Genomic DNA, 15,229 nt, shown 5'->3' with positions numbered 1-15,229 from the left:
TTAATAGCTATTGTACCTACAAAGTTGCCTGTAAAATAAATATAAATCCTAAAATAGCTACAATGTAACTATTAGTTATATTGTAGCTATATTAGGGTTTATTTTATAGGTAAGTATTTATTTTTAAAAAGTGAAAGAGAAAGAGGTCACCTGCGCTAAAATCTAGGATGTGTGTCTCTGGGTATTGTGGGTTAAAACAGCCCAGTGTGCGTCTAGCGTGCTGCCTCTATATTGAAACAGAGTACCCCTGACTCTGTAAAGAATGTATGGAAAGAGAAAAAACAATATGAAAGAGGAGGCGCTCAGCTTTACAATATATATTTACAATATATATTATAAATATATGTATATCAAATATAAGTCTTTTGTTGGTGAATTATATCACAAGAGTTGAATCAATTGAGGAATTACTGTTTACCAGCTGTTACCTCAATCGTATGAGGTAAGGTGAGTGCCCTGGTTTAAAGGTGATTCGCTGTAAAGCAACTTCTATGTCCTGGTGGTATCCCTGGAGGTCTGTTGTTCAGAATTGATCCTTCCGTTATGGGAATGAAGATCCTGGACTCTCTTTAGATAGAAGAATGTAGACTGTAATCCGTCCTTTTTATCTTTCTTCGATGGTGGTAGGAATACTTGATTCTTGTTTGTAATATCCCTTAGAGAGAGGTGCCTTTTGGTGGTGAGAATCCCCGTTCTCTCAGTATGCAGTCAGGACATTGTTCTGATAGCCAGGATAACTTCAGCCTTCAATGCATTCAATTCACTGGTACACTTCTTATTTGTTTGTGATTTCAGTAGTTTGCATTTGAAATGAGCAGTAAAATATTTTATTTATTTTTAAAAAGGAATAATTTATTTAATTATAGAAAAATTATTTTGTTTTATTTAAATTATATTTAATTTAGGGGGGTGTTAGGGTTAGGGTTAGACTTAGGTTTTGGGGTTAATAACTTTATTATAGTAGTGGCGACGTTGGGGGTGGCAGATTAGGGGTTAATAAAATTTATTATAGTGTTTGCGAGGCGGGAGTGCGGCGGTTTAGGGGTTAATACATTTATTATAGTGGCGGCGATGTCCAGTTGGCAGATTAGGGGTTAATAAGTGTAGGTAGGTGGCGGCGACGTTGGGGGGGGACAGATTAGGGGTTAATAATTATAATATAGGTGTTGGCGATGTTAGGGACAGCAGATTAGGGGTTCATAGCTATAATGTAGGTGGTGGTGGTGTCCAGAGCGGGAGATTAGGGTTTAATAATATAATGTAGGTGTCAGCGATAGCAGGGGCGGCAGATTAGGGGTTAATAAGTGTAAGATTAGGGGTGTTTAGACTCGGGGTTCATGTTAGGGTGTTAGGTGTAGAGTTAGAAAGTGTTTCCCCATAGGAAACAATGGGGCTGCGTTAGGAGCTGGACGCTGCTTTTTTGCAGGTGTTAGGTTTTTTTTCAGCCGTCTCAGCCCCATTGTTTCCTATGGGGAAATTGTGCACGAGCACGTTTTTCCAGCTTACCGCTACCGTAAGCAACGCTGGTATTGCGGGTTGATGTGGAGCTAGATTTCGCTCAACGATCACTTTTCTGAGGCTAACGCAGCCATTCAGAAAACTCGTAATACCAGCGCTGGCTTAAGGTAGCGCTGAAAAAGAAAGGCTTGTTAGCCCCGCAGGTCTTTACCGACAAAACTCGTAATCTAGGCGAATGTATTTCCTGTTATCTTCAGAATCATTTAAACAACTTAAACTTTACATTTTTTTATGACAAAAATATTTTAAATAGTGTTCTTTCATATGTTTGATAAAATTGGTTGGGGCTTTAGTGCCCCATCAAGTTGGTTTAACACTTGTTTATCTATTTATGTATTTAAATAATTTGCAATATATTGCAGTGATGACATGATCTTGAAAAATCCTGGAAGGCCATTTTGAGTTAATAAAATTGAAATACTTAAGGATCTTGTCTGAACATGCTGGGAGAGATTGCAGCCCCACTAATACTCAACAGCTATTGGTATCTTAGGTTTCCTGTTTATATGCAATTAATAACACACGCACAATGGTAGAAGACATGGGGGCCTATCTATCAAGCTCCAAATGGAGCTTGATGCCCCGTGTTTCTGGCGAGCCTGCAGGCTCGCCAGAAACAGCAGTTATGAAGCAGCGGTCACAAAGACCACTGCTCCATAACCTGTCCGCCTGCTCTGAGCAGGCGGACAGACATCGCCGGAAATCAACCCGATCGAGTACGATCGGGTTGATTGACACCCCCCTACTGGCGGCCCATTAGCCGCGAGTCTGCAGGGGGTGGCGTTGCACCAGCAGCTCTTGTGAGCTGCTGGTGCAATGCTGAATACGGCGAGTGTATTGTTCGCCGTATTCAGCGAAGTCTGGCGGACCTGATCCGCACTGTCGGATCAGGTCCGCGAGACCTTCTTAAATAGGGGCCTTAGTCTTATTCATAACACTGATGCCTGTTATAATATGGGTAATGAACCTCCTCTTACATTTATTCGATATATATTTCTTACCCTTCTTCATATGATGCTTGGCAAATATGATTTGAGTTACTTCATTGCAAGTGAACATTTCTAAAACAAATAGATTTGAATTAGCAGTCTATACTAAGTTTATATTATGCAATAGACACATATATCATTGCTGTATTACCAGCCTGATTATCTACTGGTCTTGGATACTATAGATACATTGCAGGAATGACTAGTCATATTTTTCTTGAGGTTCAATATTTGAAATAGGTAGAAACTTGTGCGTATTATGTATATAGCCTATGGAGGTCCAGAGCAGATAACCATTTGGCAGTTTTCATGTCCCTCTGTAGTCAAGGAACTTGCCACTGCTGATGCCTTTACAGAGACATAGCTAATTGTTTCTTATTTCACCTATTTTAGCAGGTTCACAGGCCTTACTCATAAGATAGTTACCTCCAGATATTTTTACCTTCCCTATACTGCATAAGATTTATTATATTTGAGCGAAAGCTTGTTTTTATGTGAGTTCTCTCAGTGGTTTTGTCCCATATGTAGCAATGTACCAAGAACTATTTTATTGCTCTAGTTTAAAGATGAGGATTTTGTATTTATGAAGTCATATGCTCTGAAGACAAAGAGTTCCTGCTTATGTTATCTTACTGTACTCTTGCCTTAAGTTGTAATGTTCTTTTTATGTTTACAGGTTCTGGATCTTTAAATAACTCTACATAAGTTTATGGCCCATAAGTGGCCCCTTAGATCCTAGTGCTAGGACCCAAGAGTGGTCCCATGATCAATATTTTTCTCCTGAAACTCCCCTCTCCCAGTGGGTTACTCTCTTACGCAGTCCAAGAGAGGCTGCTATTTTTCTTTTGGGGTTACTCATTTCTTTATTTAATCGCTTATGTTTTTTGAACTTGGAAGATGTTTTTCTAAAAGCCCTATAAATGCGTAATTTCTTAGAAAAATATATATAACAGGGTTTTTTTATATATATATTCCTAGAGGCCCAAAAGTGGCTTGTATATTTAAATAATATCCCCCCTACTGACTAGAGATTAAACATATAATTCCTATACCCCATACAGCGCCCTTTATATAGAACCTCAATACAGGAGGTTAATGAGACACCACTATATATTATCTGGGCAAAATTTCCTATGTCATGAGTTATTTAAAAGTTATAGGAGTCTCCTAGTGTGTTACTAAAACTTATATTAAAAATAAAAATATGAGGCTTGTCATTTGAGACCCAACAGTGGTCTCATGTATCGAAGTTGACCTCCTATAGCATGACCTTATACTACTGAGGCCCAAAAGTGACCTTGTGTGCCATCACAGAGGCATAATGAAAATTAGGCATATTAGTTGCATGCAATGTCTAGGTATCTCCTCTCTGGAATTTATATTGTATTATGAAAATATTTGGTAATATGATGTACTGTATCCATCTCATTATTAACCAGTTCTACTGTTTCATAATATGGGGCATATTTATCAAGCTCCGAATGGAGCTTGATGCCCCGTGTTTCTGGTGAGCCTGCAGGCTCGCCAGAAACAGCAGTTATGAAGCAGCGGTCACAAAGACCGCTGCTCCATAACCTGTCCATAACCTGTCTGCCTGCTCTGAGCAGGTGGACAGACATCACCGGAAATCAACCCGGTCGAGTACAATCGGGTTGATTGACACCCCCCTGCTGGCGGCCTCTTGGTGCAATGCTGAATACGCCGAGCGTATTGCTCGCCGTATTCAGCGAGGTCTGGCGGACCTGATCCGCACTGTCGGATCCGCCAGACCTTGATAAATTGGGGCCTATGTGTATGCCTTGCAACAAACCTCAAATAAAAATAATAAAAAAAAAGAAGAAAAAATTGGAAAGGAAGATAAAATACAAAAGATGTGATGCATTTGGACCTGAACAGCTCATTTTAAAGCTTGAGAAGTCAGGAAAAGGAGCAATTTGAGTACACTCGTTAGAATTATGACTAGAGCACTGAACAATTAAGAACTGGAAAAATATTTTTGTACTTAATGGGGGGGGGGTGAAAGAAAGTCAATGGCAAAAATATGATATTAAAGGGACATGTTACCCAAATGCCAAATCAACTGCAAATGACGCAGCATATCTGTAAAAAACTGACTGGAAAATACTGAATCAACATTTCTATGTAAAAAAATTAAGATATTTTACCCTCAGAAACTCTTCAGCTCACCAGAGTAAGTTATCTATGAGTAGTTATTCTTCAGATACTATTTTTACTGTAATTTGCATGGTCAATCAGCATCATGAGTCCTGAGTTCACACTTTACTTTATTGTAAGGGATTATCTGACAAGCATACTAGTTAGATGTTTGAAGTCTGTTTACAATGAGATGTGGCTACTGAGGACATTGTTACAGTTGTGAGCTGTCAGATTGACAAAATCTATCTTCTAAATGGCTTCTTCATGCCATTGAATGGCTATTCCATCTTTGATGTTTCTAATTCTGCAATAACCATAATTAATTATAGATTACACCCTTGGGTTAGATATAATATAAAATATTTTTTTGACAACATTTATAGCTGTAACACAGATTATCTTGTTTCTAAACCTCACACATTTTTATGAAGGTATCCAAACTTTTCAAAAGAAGGGTCACATGAAATGCTTTCTTGCAAATAAATGGCTACTGACATCATTGAAGGGTCATAATACCCTGATCATCTCTATGTAAAAAAGATATTTACCTCAAAATTAGCAAGACTGAGCACAGCAACAAAACACATATATATGTGTATATATATAAGCAGTGGTCGGCCTAGGAATCTCAGTGCAGCAGATGAAAGATACCAAAACAAAACAGGTATAGTCGACAGAGGACACAAGTAAAAACTCCTTTATTGGTAATCCATTCAAAATGTTGGACAATGGAAAAAAAAGTTAAAAAAAAGTTTGGTGTCAGCATCAGCATCTGACTTGTTTCGTCGTAAGCCATAATCATAGACAATGCCTATGACCAAAAACCTTGACCTCGATCACATACTTGGCGGCGTGCGCTAAAACCAGCATTGCCATTTTTTTCTCAAATTGCGCGATCACAAACCCTGCGCAGCACACAAGTTACACTTGTAGATTTTACACTGAGTGTGCATTTTTGATTCCCATAGACTAACATAGAACTTCAAACACCTGACAGACAATGCACAGCCTAATTACCCACCATGTTTCCCTTGCAGTCGGTTTGTGTGTCGGTTCATTAATTTCTTTTGGCTTCGATTTTTATGTGTGAATTCAATATAGAAATAAACTACTCTTTATTTTTAGCTTAAGCATGCAATAAACTGGCGTAAAGTAAATGTGTACATTTCGGGACTTCGCCAGTTTGGCCTACTTACACCAGTATATCATATGGTGGCGTGGGTTATGTGATTCACCCAATGTGTGAGGTGAACTTACGGCGACATGGGTTTCAGCAGTTACACTGAAAATTATGCAACATATGTGATCGCGCCCCTTGATTTTTTACACACTTTCATTAACCCCTTGTTGTCCATTAAATATTCTCTCATGCAGGATCAAGGTAATTCATTCTACATAATGATCCCCTGCCCCTTAGTCCCATGACAAACAGGATATTAATGCATCAAAATTTATATACACAATTAACCATTATTTTCATATTACTTTTAGAATCCAATATTCAAATACATATGTGCAGATTCATCCTTGTCCACTAGGCTGAGTGATAATTATCTCTAGGACAATACATACATGTTTATTGTGTCAGCTACCTTCACTTTAGATTCAATTTAGATCCAGTCTAGTATATGACAATATAGTAACATAACGCAGCATAATGATATGATGCCGTTTGATACATTATTATAACATAAGCTGGAAATTTCAATATAAATTATATTATAGTATTTCAAATTTTAATTATTAATAATTGATAATAAACATGTTATAAAGTCACAATGTGGCAAAAAAAGAAGAATAAAAAGAGAATGGGGTGAGGAGGAAGAGTGAAAGGGGAGGGGGGAAGAAAAGGTGTGAAAGGCGAAAGGAGGGGAGGGAAAAATATATTAGAAAAAAATAATAATGTCAAATTGTTAATGTATTCCCTGTGGTATTTGAGTCTATAACTTATAAATCAAAAACATTTCTCTTTTAGCTAGAAGGGCCTCCCTTTCTCCTCCTCTTTTAGGTTTGAAAACTTGTTCTATTCCACTTCGAGCAAAAGTAGAAACATCTTGTGCATGTTCAGCAATAAAAAAAATAGCTAAGGCTGAACAATTGTCACTATTCCTAATATTGCCCAAGTGTTCCCCAATTCGTGTTTTGACCTCCCTTGTGGTCATACCTACATATTGAAACTTTCAAAGGGAACACTACATTAGGTAGACCACATGAGAGGTGGAACAATTCATGCAATTCAAAATGTCAAAACTGGTTCCTGTTGGGGGGCGGAGCTGACCGCTGGATTGGCAGGACATGCATTACAGGAGCTCCTTCATCATTTCTGGACTAAACGTATTTAATTATATATTTCTAAGAAAATATCGCTTTTTATGGGGACTACTTATGACAGACTTGTCCAGGAATATATTTAATAAGCTTGTGAGATGTTGTTGTGACTCCGTTCCTAACCTATGCTATCCAGTGTGGCCCTTAGGAGGCTGATATACTACGCCATAGCTGAAGCCACAGTAACCTTCATAAGACTATCTGGGTAACTTTGAAGCCTAGGTTGCTGTTTCCCCCCCTCCATATTAATGGGATAAGCTAAGATAAGCTTTATCATGGACGATCTTTCTACAATGTTATTTGCCCTTTTTGTAGATTTTGAGGAATCGTTGACACAGTTTGCTAATATACTACAATGTGCCAGCCCAGAAGATATCATTATGCAAGATGCAGCAAACGGTGAGGGAACTATGTGCACCCAGATATCTCAGCTAATCTTTCCACACTATACACGCAACCCAGATGACCCATTGAAATCTCCACTAGCTCCATGCAGCTTAGAAGACTTCGACCTACCTTCAATTACTTGCTTCCAGGGAGATGTGGCCGAAAACCATGTGGGTAGTGAAACAGTCACGTGGCCAATGGGAAAGGCCTACAAAGACTGGCATAGCAGTAGCAGAAGCCAAGTTGGGCAATCGTGATGATGTGTGCTGCAATTTGAACGTGCTGTGCTTAGGACCAAGAGAGGGTATGGAAATTCCTGTCTACTTGCCTGTCGAGATACTGCAGCATGAGATCCAATCTGGTTACGTGACAGGTTATATTATTGGGTTTCAGGAGGCCAAAGTCAGCTGGAATGGAGAGGTATGGGGACATAACTCGATTGTGTTTGAGCAGTTTTTCACCTTGCCTTTTTTCTCTGCCCGGACTGCGAACAGAAATTGGGTAATCATTGTTGTCTTTGCATCTAGTAAAAAGGATCAATCCCTGTGAAAAGACAAGTGATATATATACTCCATGACGGCCTGATAGTTTGCCCTGACAGATTATATACCCGTTAACTTTCACGAATCCTGAAATTATCACATGATGTGAAGGAACTCATAGTTAATGATAGTACAGTAAAGCTTAGAATTTTCTCACTACAGTAAGATAGTTTAGCTGGATTCCATGTTTCAATTTTGAACTGTTGAAAGCATTTATATTACTCCAGTTGCCCGCTATATTGGGAGTGTTTACTGCTATTCTGGTCTGGCCATAATCTCATGTTTTTTTATATATATATATATTGTTTATCCAACTTACATTTAATCCTATTATATTTAACAGCACTGGCTACACTAAGCTCCATGTACGTTCCTATGGGATAGGCTGCAATAAAATCACATCATTATTATTCAAGGACTGTATTCATCTCTCAGTATGCTAAGTATAATCACCAATGGGACGGAATATTTTTGTCTCAGACTATTACCTTACTTAAAGCTATTTATTTTGATTTCTTATTTTGTGTCTTTCCAAACCTAGTTGGATCAAAGTCTCATACACCACTTATTATTATTAGAGCTATTATAGCCTTTAACATTGATGGGGAAAGGGTACGCCCCAACTATATTGGTCATTAAGCTATTTTTTGTTATTCTAACGTAAAACTCCCTACCACACTTTATGGTGAACACTTTTTTACATGTCATATGGGGATCTACTCTTATTCAAGTGCTTGCCTTTGATAGATGCTAGACCTGTAATTTTATGTAACTATTACAACACTACCATAACTATCCGGGTTATTAGTCTCCCCCTTAAAATCAGTTGAATTACACTGTGATGGCAAGTTCCTCATACTAGAATTTTACTATGATCCTCCGTGATTATCCCCTTACACTTTATTTTGAAAGTGGATGCTAATATGTTCATTTTATTTCCACTGTTGTTTATGTTTATATATATATATATATATATATATATATGTTCATAGTTGATATATACCAATAGCATTTTAGCTGTTGTTCTCAATATATTTATACTTTAGTAAAAACAGAAAATGAGGTTAATCAGAGGAGATCCAAAAGTGGTCTCCTCAGCTGTTCTTTACCTCCATTAATTACTTCATCTAGAGGGGAGGTCCAAAAGTGGCCTCATCTATTATTTTGGAGGTATATAAAATATTTAGTATACTACTTACAGATTGTGCCCATCTCTTTGGGACTGTCTTTGGAATGCATATAACCAATTCCAATATTGTTTCTTATGTTTGCTTTATTCCAATTTTTTCTATGATGTCAATGTATTGTATATTCCATGTATACCTTACGTTAAACCTCAAATAAAAAAAATACAAAGCAAAAAAACTGGTTCCTGTTGTGTTCTAAACAAAGGTTTTGGTCTGTACTATAAAGTTGCATGCCTTGCACCTATGGTTAACACAATTATACATCCCTTTAACTTCTAGCCAAGAGCTATGGGCCTTGGACTAACTTAGTTCACTGGGTGAGACCTGGTTCCCAATAGTCATGTTTTGCCTATAGGCAAAACGACAACCATCCTTGATGAAAGATTTTAATGCCCGATCTACTGCCAAATTGGGAACATATCTGCGAATTATAGTGCAAACGTGGCGGTATTGATTACTGTAGTCAATGAGAAAGGTTAACACATTGTCTCATTTTACTTTCATTGGGGAGTTACTGAGCAGTTTATCTCGTGGTAAAAAAATCTACCGTGTCACTTACCATCTTAATCACTAACACAGAGTAACCCCTATCCCGTAACCTTTGGGTCAAGCTTAGCTTTCTCTTGTAGTACAATTGTGTTTTGCTCTTATAAATTGGCCTTTTGCAACAGCTCTTGGGACAAGCTTGGGATGACAACTCCTAGAATGAAGGAGTGTGTTCCTAGAGATTAGTTTTCTGTATATTGTTGAATCAATCACATGCGTATCTATATTGCCTGTAATTTCCAAATCTAAGAAGCAAATAGTCTGATATTGAAACTCAAAGGTAAATGACAAACCCACTTCATTATTATTAAAATATTTCACAAATTCAACCGCTTGTTGCTGTCTACCCAACCAAATAAACAGGAGGTCATCAATATATCTCCTATACATTTGGATGTATGACTTATAAGGGTTTTTACCACCATATATGTGAGACAGCTCCCACCATCCCATAAAGAGATTGGCATAGTCATATAGGAGGCCATATTTGGGTCTATACATACTCTCTCTAAAGCATCATCAATCAATGAGTATGCCCTAGATCAGGGGTGGGCAAGAAGAGGGTCACGGCCTACGAGTGGACCGCAAGTGAATTTTGAGGTGACCGCCTGTAAGATTTCAAAAGTCTGCATAATAAGAGAAAGATATATATATATATATATATATATATATATATATATATATATAGTATCTAGATTTGGAGTGAAGAGCCTCACCACCATAGATGTGTGAGAAATCTTTCTCTTATGCAGATTTTTGAAATCGGCTATGACTCTGAGTCTATGACGGTGGTATGGGCACTGTACTTCAGCTGTAGCTGAACTCACTGCCCCAGCTTTGGTTGCAGAACCTGCCCCCTAAGCAACCTGATATGGCATCCAGCCAATAAAATTACTTTGTAGAATGAGTCTTGAGCCATCTTGATTGTAAGACTACTGATCATACGTAGGCACGGTACACAGATAAGGTTGCTTGATGGTCCCAACGTGATGTAAAGAGAGAGCTCTTGCAGTAAGTAAAGACAGAGCGTGGCTGGATTTGTTAAAGAGCGTAGCTGATTTTAAAGCTGCATTATTTGTGTCAAAATTAAAATTTTCAGCCAGCACGTCCTATTTGTGTCAAAAATACAATTTTCAGCCAGCAGGTCCTATTTGTGTAAAAAATAAAATTTTCAGCCAGCAGGTCCTATTTGTGTCAAAAATAAAAAAATTTAGCCAGCAGGTCATATTAGTAGCAAAAATACAATTTTCAGCCAGCAGGTCCTATTTGTGGCAAAAATACTATTCTTAGTGTTTTTTGAATAAGTACATTATTGTAAGTATTATTATTATTATTAGTTTTATTATTATTAAGACAGGTGTTTTTTTGTTTTTTTTTAGTTAGGTGACCATGTCACTTAGAATAAAATTAGAGGTAGCCCTTGCCTTACAAAAGTCTGCCCACCCCGGCCATAGATGCTATAGAATTTATAGGGTCATAGGGTTGTATGTCATTGCGTTGTCTGTAGGCTTCTCTAATATAGTCACCTTGATTCATGACTACTATACTGCCCCCTTTATCTGATTGTTTCACAATAATATCATTGATTGTACTTAATCCTTTAAACGTTTTTCTTTGCCTTTTAAGATTTTAAGATTAGAAACAAAATAGTTATGTGATTTTGCTAAAGCACTGAGATCTTCTTCTACCCATTTCTAGAATAACTCCTAAACTTTTCCTCAACTCTGCAAAGGGTAAAAACTTGATTTGGATTTAAAGGAGAAAGGTACCCTCCTGATTTCAACTTTCCTATTATGTGGGTTCTACCTGGATAATTCCTCAAGGGTACAGATGCTACAAATATCTGTGAATTCAATCTTAATATCAGGATATTCATGGCCGTGTTGCCCCCCTCAGAGGGACCCCCATCTCCTTGAATGAAACCTGACTTTGAAAATGCTTTTTAAGAGTCAGAGTGCAAATAAATGTATTCACATCTATCAATGTTTCAAAGTGATTGAAGTCTCTCGAGGGGACAAACCCCAGACCCATATTCAGGAGTTGGTAATCATCAGTAGTTAGAACATAATCTGACAAGTTAATAACTTGTTGACTGGAGTGCAGTTTTTTACTTTTAATATGATGATGTATGGTTTGTGTGGAAGTGGTGTGGAAAAGGAAAAAGCAAGATTGATATGGTTGTTGGCATGTTGTGTGAAGGAGGTGTTGTGGGATGTGCGTAATATTTAGATTTTTAAGAAAGAGGTAGTTACTGTAGGTAATTGTGTGGGTATGATCCGTGGGAAGTTGTTTTTGTATTTTTCTTTTGATAGGAGGCGATATGGGGAATAAAATTCTGAAGGCATCTGGAAGACAAAGAAGTGGAAGGATTGGATTATTTAGTTTTTTTTGTTTTTTTTTTCTCCAGATTGTTTTTGTCTGTATTTGAAATATGTTTAATTTTATTTTGTGTGATTATTTAAGTTTAATGTTTGCATTTTGATTTTTTTCTGATGACAAAAATTTGGGTCAATATTTCAGTTTTGTAACAAGAGATATTTTGTTTGCATTTTTTTTATTTTATTTTGTATCTATGCATATATGATTATTTTTCTAATAAAAGAATTACGAAACGTACGTCTGGGGTTTTGCTGTTTCTCTCGTTCAGAGAGGGATTGCCTGGTATTTCGGGGCTGGACTGTACTGTGAAGTCAGGATCAGACTGATATGCTTCAGGAAAGTTCTTCTCTGTGAAAGACACATGTTGAGCAAAAAGAGGATGCTTCTTGGGTGGAAACTAGCCATAGAGCAAGCTATTATGCTATTGTTCGTTCCCAGGTTGAGCGCTTCTCTCTTTTTATTTATGCAAATTATGACATTTTGGGAAGTCTCCCTAAGTGTGATGTGGGAATCCAGATGTGGACCCGTTGCTCAGTGTGCCTAGAGGGATATGGCTGCACCTCACTGACGAGGCCCACAATAGGCCGAAATGATCAGCTGAGGTTGCTTCTCGGGCCTTTGGCTTTGATCAAGTGCAGTTTTCTGTGCTTGGTCTTGGTCTTGGTTTGCTGCCTGGAGACCTGCTCCTTCGGCCTGGGATCCTTTCCCTTTGGGGTTTGGGCTCCTGCTGCTATTGGGGGGGTGGCTACTCCTTAGGCGTAGAGCAACTAAGTAGTAGGGCCGTCCCCTTGGCCTTGTGGCATCGTCCCTGGACTTCAGCCACATGCTGCTTTTGGGGGGGCACTCTGAAATCCAGCCTAAAGAGGCAATAGGGCAAATATGGCTACCAATGTGCCAAATGTTCCCCATACACTTCGGGTGTTGATTTCTGAGGACTTTCTAGAGAAGATTGGCTCATGTCCAGCAGGTGGTTTTGGAGGGTGTTTTGAAGATGCCAAGAGCAAGTTTGCATTGTGTTCAGTCATTCCCTTCAAGAGGGATTTTTGATGTGGCTTTCATCGATGAGCATTATTTACAGACCTGCTATCAACGGACTATTGATATAGCTGCTGCTCCAGAGTTGGTTGGCATGAAATTTGTTGCCTGTGTGCAGAGGGAGAGAAGAATCCCGGTGACAGTACATATGTACAACCCTTGGGTCACTGATGTGGAAATTCGTCTGTTTCTTTGTCGCTACTTTGATGATGTTCAAGGAGGTAGCAAGCTGAAGAATCAGTTTGGGACTTTCAATGGAAAGCGCAGGTTCTGGGTGCGGTTTGTGCCTGATGAATTAGGTATTGGTGGAAAGAAACACCCTCCACAGACTTTCGCCATTGGTGGAAATAGAGGTTTCCTATACTATGATGACATGCCTCTTTTTTGCCGTAGTTGCAACCTGTTTGGTCACATTGCTGAAAATTGCCCAGGTGCCAGATGTCGAAATTGCGGTGAGGAGGATCATCTTGTTGCCCACTGTAGTAAACGCCGGACCTGTGACCTGTGTGGTTCTTCAAGTCATCTGTGCAGGATGTGTCCTTTGATGATGTTGCAGGGGCTTGATAGAGTGAAGCCTTCCTATGCTGATGTTGCAAAAAAAACATCTTCAGTTGCAGTTGAGCCATCTGTGAATGAGGAGGAGGTCTCTGATGAGGCATTGAACTCTATATTACCTCTTTTGTGTAAGAAATCTGCATTTGGGGTCCCTGTCGGAGAGGTGTCTGATGCTCCTGTGGTGGTTCCTGTGGCTGAGAAGGTGGAGGAAGCCCAATCTCATCTTCAGGAAGTGGATCTTGCTACATCTAATGTGATAGCTGCTTCAGATGTTCTTGAAGCCCTGTTGCCCAATTCTGTGGATGATACTGTTGCTGTTCCTGGGACAGAGAATGTTTCCTTCACTGAGTCATCTTGTGATGCTGCTCCTGATGCTGTTCTTGGTGAAGGGGAGAACATTGATTGGTCTGCTGTTGTGTCCTCTAGTTCTGAGGAGGATATGGACACTGAAGGGAAAAAATCTGCCTCCAAGCGAAAAATAGATATGGATTCTGATGGATGGGAGAGTCCTGATTTGAATCTTCCAGTAGTTAAGGGTGCAGATCCAGATACTACAAGTGATGCTGACTCTTTAATTTCAGAGTTTCCTTCTGTCTCTACTAAAGACGTTCCTTCTGACTCAAGCCAGTGTATAGGTGACTTTCTGATGCCTCTTCTGTTGGTTATCTAGATAAAAGAGATGTGAACCAACTTGCTGAAGTTACTGGTTATGAGGCTGGCAAGGGGGAGCCTAGGAGGTCGGAACGTCACAGAGGCAGATTTAAAGGATCTCCTTTGAGTCCTAAGAAAAAGAAAGGAAAGAAGAAGTCCTGATGTTATTTCTTTGTTTTTGTTTTTCTTTAATTTATTTTTGTGATGTTTCTGACCATTTCTTCCCTTAATGTCAGGTGTATGACAACTATAGCAAGGAGAGCTGCAATTTTTAAATTATTATCTGTATGTTCTGCTAATATTTTTTGTTTGCAGGAATGTGGTCTCTCTGAACATCCTAAATGTGCTGACTGGGAATATGGTCCTAAAGTATGGTCTTGTTCTTCTGATAGGAATGGGGGGGTGGGAGTTTTGTTTAAGGGGTTTAGTTTTTCTATCCTTAATGTAGTTCAAATTGTCCCAGGTCGGGTACTTTTGGTTAGTTTTAGTTTTTGTGGGACTGTTTTTCGTTTGTTTAATGTATATGCTTCTCCAAATAGGGTAGAACGTTTGCTTAATTTTGAAACTTTAAAGTTTTTTCTGCCAGGTCGAGAGCCAACTTTTTTGGTTGGGGATTTTAATTGTATTATTAAGAATGGGGACAGAGAGGGTGGGAGTGATTGTAGGGTGGATAGCTCAGGGAAGTTTTTACTTGATTTGCTTAAATCTTTCGGTTTGAAGGATGCCTTTCGGGTCTGTTTCTTTTTCAGGGGAGGGTTTTACTTTCTTTAGTGATAGTGGTGGGATAAAATCTCGAATTGATTTTTGTTTTTTATCTAAATTTTTATGTGTTGATGATTTTTCTTTAAAGCGGATGCCCTTTACGGATCATGCCCTTTTGATGTGTAAGGTGAATTGTGATTTGAAGATTAAGTATGGTAAGGGTGTTTGGAAACTGAATGTGGATTTGTTAAAA

This window comes from Bombina bombina, chromosome 4 (assembly GCF_027579735.1).
Source record: "Bombina bombina isolate aBomBom1 chromosome 4, aBomBom1.pri, whole genome shotgun sequence".
NCBI classification, from domain to species: domain Eukaryota; kingdom Metazoa; phylum Chordata; class Amphibia; order Anura; family Bombinatoridae; genus Bombina; species Bombina bombina.
This window is presented reverse-complemented; position numbering follows the sequence as displayed.